The 6,086-nt window shown below is 32.1% G+C and overlaps 1 long non-coding RNA gene across 1 annotated transcript; it reads right to left on the bottom strand.

Moving 5' to 3' along the window:
- Positions 1-747: 747 nt before the first annotated feature.
- On the bottom strand, positions 748-5,118 carry LOC139495493 (uncharacterized). Its single transcript, XR_011657365.1, has 3 exons — positions 5,008-5,118; positions 2,568-2,675; positions 748-959 (listed from the first exon to the last, which is right to left on the bottom strand). It is a non-coding gene; the product is annotated as an uncharacterized lncRNA (long non-coding RNA).
- Between the last annotated feature and the right edge of the window lie 968 nt (positions 5,119-6,086).

Raw genomic sequence — 6,086 nt, 5'->3', positions numbered from 1 at the left:
TTTTGTAAACCTGTATAGTCTGTGTTATGAAATGAGATTGAAATATAAACCATGACAAACTATGATTGTCTTGTTCTCTGGTGGCTAATACATGTATATGACTAGTTGTTCTCTGATTGAGAGTTGTTTCATTGGCATTCATATGTCATGTATGTCATATTCTTACTTTTATAATTACATGTACATGTAACTACATAGGTGGTGCATCAGTGAATTGCATGCTTACATTTGTACATGTACAATGTACATGATGTAATTTGTATATGTCTGAAATGTACATATAATATCTGTAAGTTTTCTGCTAGGATTAATATCTATATTGAATTACTTTTTACATCGCTTTCCTGTAATTGCCATAAAAATAACAAAACACTCATAGAAGTCTTATAAATGAATATTTCAAAATTCCCCTTTACCATGTTTACAGTTCAACTGAATATCATATGTCTATCTGTAGATCTCTCACTCGTCTTGGTTAGATATTGCAGATTTTTTAAAACATTTCATGAAAGAGACATACAATTACATTTCTGACATCCGTGAAATACAATATTTTAACTGAAATCCTTTTTGAAACTCCTATTTTAAGACTATTCACAAATCTCCAAACGGCCTTTATTATGTATATTTGGTATTCCTTTTAACTGTCACATGTGTCAAGTAAAAACTCTTAAAGATGGTATACATCAACTTCAATAATGATGAAAAAGAAGTTAAATTGTCCAATTAATAATATTCCATTCTATTTCAGCATCAATACACTAAATTCCAATTCATTTGGTTTTGAAACAGTCAATGCTTCTACTTAGTACCATGCATTATGTAGAATTGCTGTCATTTTTCTATTTTTCATGGACATATTTGGTGGCTTTCTAGACAAATTTTAATCAGATCTTCCATAATGGCCATGATGAGTTATAAGTAACTTTTATCTGGTGTCTGACTGCAGGTCTTCATCCCTGAAATATGAAAATGCAAATATAATACAATGTATATATCAAATGAAATTTTCAATATGAGAAAAGTAATCAAAAGTTAGTGCAAACATACTTCTTCAAAAAGTACTGTTAAAATGCTAACAAAATAATTCTCGTCCTTTTTTACCAGTAGTAATGTCTTCATTCAACATTTGAACAAAAAATAAATTTTCCAAACACATTTTAATAAGGCGCACTATGTAAAATGTAATAAATATTTAAATATTATGTTGAACTTCATTATTTTGTATCTCCTTTTCCAAATGTGAACAGTGACAGGAATACTTCAATATCAACATGATCAATATCAAGAATCCACAAGAAATTTTAGCTAGCAAGTTCAGTATATTATTATTATCATGGTTATAGGCATATCTGTCATGTCTGTGTAAATAAATATTACTGCTCGTACATATATATACAGACACTGAAGGACGCCTCCGGGTGCGGGAATTACATGTTGGTGACCTTCTGCTGTTATTTTTTTTTTATTTGGTCGGGTTGTTGTCTCTTTGACACATTCCCCATTTCCATTCTCAATTTTACTTCATTTTGAATTCAGAAATTATCATGATTTATATTAAGTACATTAATTATTGTATTGCAATTCTTGAAGAATGGAAAAAAAAGTGAATTTGTAGGATACTTATACAAGTGAATCTTATTTACTTGTACATGTTGCATGGGTAAACCAAAAAATGGCATAGTTATGTCCCTTACACATTCAGAATGTTTTACATTGTACTTGTTTTACATCCTTTTTTCTTTCTTGTATTCTTGAGATTTCTTTGCACTAATCGAATTTTAAATTGTGTACTCTCTGCAGATGTCTTTACCAATCATTTAAGTGTAATTTCATAGACAATGAAAATCCCATTTGTCTGTTATCTTCACAACACTGCTCATTTACAAGCCTCAAAGGAGCAATTTTTGAAGGCCTTGCACAAATATACAAGATCTTTGCTCAATCAATTTCTTTGATGGATTCATATAATGAGATGAAACATTGAACTTAAAATAAAAAAAAATTGAGCTAAACTGGGAAAAATCACCATGATCATTAAAGGCATGATTCACTTCTCAAAACTTGAGGATTTTTTTTAGGATTGAAAGAAATGTTTACATGGTTTACTTGTACAAGTAAATTTTTGAGAAAATTAAGGCTAGATTATTCAAACATTATCTATTTACTTATACGTGTTATGTGTATTTTTTTTACTTCTTCAAGTAAATAAAATAAACTTGTACAAATACATGTAGTACCCCTGACTATGTATGTGTCTGTAATATTTAATTGAGCACTTGTTTGTTGCTGTTTGTTTGTTTGTTTGTTCATTCACTTTTTTCTCACATAAATAAGGCCATTAGTTTTCTACTTCAACAGGTTTATTAATATTATGATTTGGCGCCTTTTAGAGAAGAAAATGTGGCAGAATGTGTTTTTCTCATTGTTGAAGGCCATAAGGCCTAAATGATGACATATATATAGTTTTTAATTTCTGTTTAACTTGGGACCCTTCAGGTGAGTCGTCCCATTGTACATGTACAATAGTTAGATCATGTAGATAATTGCAGGATAAAACAATTTACCTGTCTATAATACATGTAATGAAGCTCTCCGAATTCAAACCATTACTTTATATTTCATCACAGCTTGAATGGCATACTGTAACCTCAATCCTGTTATTGTCAGGTGACCTAAAAAAAAAAAGAGAATGAAATTATATACTTTTTTTTTTAAAATAAAGGAGCATGAAAAATTGAAAACAGCAGGTTCAATAATTTCATGCGTCCATGGCACTTTTCTGGCTGAGTCTGGATTTACCTTCATCAGGAACGCTCAAAGCCAAACATTTAAAATCCAAAGATGTACAAGTAGTGAATAAAATTACAGAGCTATATGTCATGTATGTCAAAAATAGTACGAACCTGTGAATACATCGTAACATGTATAATCATGATAATGAATCATATATTTTTTTAAATAAAGAAATCACTTTTGCCATACAATAGAAATACAATGTAGGAAGATGTGGTGTGAGTGCCAATGAGACAACTCTCTATCATGTCCATCCAAATAACAAGTTATAAAAGTAAGCCATTATACATGTAGGTCAATGTATGGCCTTCAACACGGAGCCTTGGCTCACATCAATAAACAAGCTATATAGGGCCCCAAAATTACAAGTGTAAAACCATTCAAACAGGAAAACAAACGGCCTAATCTATATAAAAACAAGAAACGAGAGACACTTATAAATTACATAAACAAACGACAACTACTGTACATCAGATTCCTGACTTAGAACAGGTGCAAACATTTGCAGCGGGATTAAATGTTTTAATGACAATGTTTATATTAATGCAAATTAAATGAACCCAGGATATGCATGTTGCTAATTTTTCCTCGTCTTAATGTAATTTTTATGATTAACTAGAAGTGCTGAGAACACTGCTCACAATAGCCAGCCCCCTCCCCCACAAAAAAATATAAAATACTATAAAACAAACAAGTGAATCTGTGAGCTACTGATCACTTTTGATACCCCCATACACTTTAAGAATTTTAAGGTACACAGGAATTTGTTGAGTGATGAATATGAAAAAGCATCACACGGTATTGCTGACTCATATAAACCCTCAAACCAAATTTAAGAAGTCCATGTTATTTTCCTGAGAAAGATGCGACGAAACATATTCAATTCTGGAACAGACAGACAGACTGACTTTAATATACCGTCAAAATTGACCGTTTCTAAACAGGCTGTGGCCTTTTCCATTTAATAAATGATATGATTTGCATCCGTTCATGCTTGTACACAATTGTCTGTTATAACAGAATACACAGCTTTATTACAAGTGGTTTTTTTTCCTGCCTCTTGGACATGAGGTCTCGCAATGAAAATTTTAAAAATACCATTATGGCTCGATTCTGTTTACTGGGGATATACAAATGTATATAGCTGAACACTGAACAGGGACACAGTTCAGATATTTGATATCATCCATGTACTATAATTTTAGAGGGAAAGTGGATGCAGTGACTATTCAATTTTAATACTGATTATAATTATTATATATACTGTATAAAAATAATATGTCATGTACATGATGTATGTCAAAAGCACGAGAAGTTAAAGAGTATGACAGGAAACATGGAAAATAAATAAGGGGAAACATGAAGCACACATCAAGTCATCCTACTAAACACGAAACATAGAAGATAAAACGTCTGAACACGAAAACAAGTTGGTGACCTTCTGCTATTGTCTGTTTTATGGTTGGGTTGCTGTCTCTTTGACACATTTTAATACGAAAGACACCGAACATATGTTCTCATAGTTTATGACTTTATTCATTATAGGTTGAAAAATACACAGTGGCGGATCCAGGAATTTTCATAAGTGGGGGCCCACTGACTGACCTAAGAGGGGGCCCGCTTCAGTCACGCTTCAATGATTCCCTATATAAGCAACCAAATTTTTTCTCAAAAAGGGGGGTCCGGGCCCCCTGCCCCCCCCCCCCCTAAATCCGCCTCTGATACAGGCAAAGTCTAGATGTTTATGAAGTGTCCTATATTTTGACTTTAGTGGAACCTTATTATCTGATCTCTTAGTGCACAAGCCATTCCCTCTGCATTTTAGTATATATATCTCTAGATTGTAATACCTGAAAGCGATAAATTACACCTAAGTCGTGTTTTGTCCTGACATTGGATCATATTGAATAAATTTTCCATTTGTTCTCATCAGTTTCTTCAACCAGGTCGTTATAATCTCAACTGACAAGTGCACGGCTACTTTAGTTATTTTCAATTAACCAACTTGCAAACTGCAAGCTTCGCAACTACATTGAATTTCCAAATAAGGTAAACAGGTGGGCGGAGCTTAAACTCCTTAGCTATTTTTCTTTTGATAAATACAGCTTTCACTCAAATTATTTCCATTTCTTGATGTGAAAATACATTATAATATTAAAAAAGACACCATATGCCATATATTTCATTATTCATGCGATACGCGTACCTTACCTATTGCTACATTTGTTACTGTGTCTGCAACGTCAAAAGTCGCCCGCCATTACACATTCTGATCTAGATAGGGGAAATAACTCCTGCACTGTTTTTTTATTCGGTTTTGCGGGAAAATCACCTTAATGTCGCTGCGTTGGATGTGAAATACCTGAACGTATAAAAAGTCTGCATGTTGAGCTATATTTACGAATGATAGTCTTTATACCGATGATAAAATTTAGTAAAAGTTTTGACTAGTTTGTGATATCGAAAACCCTGGTGTAATAATTTTTCAGTAATACATAAATTTCTCTCGTTAAAATATAAAACATTGTTACAAACACGAGCGAATCGTACAAGTTGAGATATATAATTAACGATAGGAAATGAAAAATCATCCCTTTTATCATAAATTTTAGTATTCAGCTTTCCGTTAGTGATATAGATATCAAGATCGAGGAAAGGGCAGTGGTCATTATTAGTATTAGCTTTATTTAAAGTAAGTTCAGCAGGATAAATTTCATTAATATACATACTGAAGTCGTCATTATTGAGAGCCAAAATATCATCCAAATATCTAAAAGTATTATTAAATTTGTTTATCAGATGTTGTTTTGATGGGTCTTTGCTTATTTTTGTCATAAATTGTAACTCATAACAATACAAAAAGAGGTCCGCAATAAGTGGTGCACAGTTAGTCCCCATTGGAATTCCGATAATCTGACGATATACGGAATCCCCAAAGCGAACAAAAATGTTATCTAGTAAAAATTCAAGGGCATATATATAGTATCAAAGCATGTCCAATTAACATAGTTTTTTGTTTAATGCTACTAAAAAATGACCTAAAAGAGTTTGAACATATATATTCACATTCTGATTTTTTGAATGCCCATTTAATTAGGTGTGTGAATTTTTTCTTAATGAGAATGTGAGGCAATGTGGTATACAGGGTAGAAAAATCAAAACTTTGAACAGATTCAAAATCACCAATATGAGCATGCAATTGATCAAGTACTTCCAACGAGTTCTTGACACTCCTAAAGTAATTTATTCCACTATTTTCGAAGGCCTTATTTGAACAATTTATTATAAGG

Source organism: Mytilus edulis, chromosome 11, assembly GCF_963676685.1.
Source record: "Mytilus edulis chromosome 11, xbMytEdul2.2, whole genome shotgun sequence".
Taxonomy (NCBI): Eukaryota; Metazoa; Mollusca; class Bivalvia; order Mytilida; family Mytilidae; genus Mytilus; species Mytilus edulis.
This window is presented reverse-complemented; position numbering and strand designations above follow the sequence as displayed.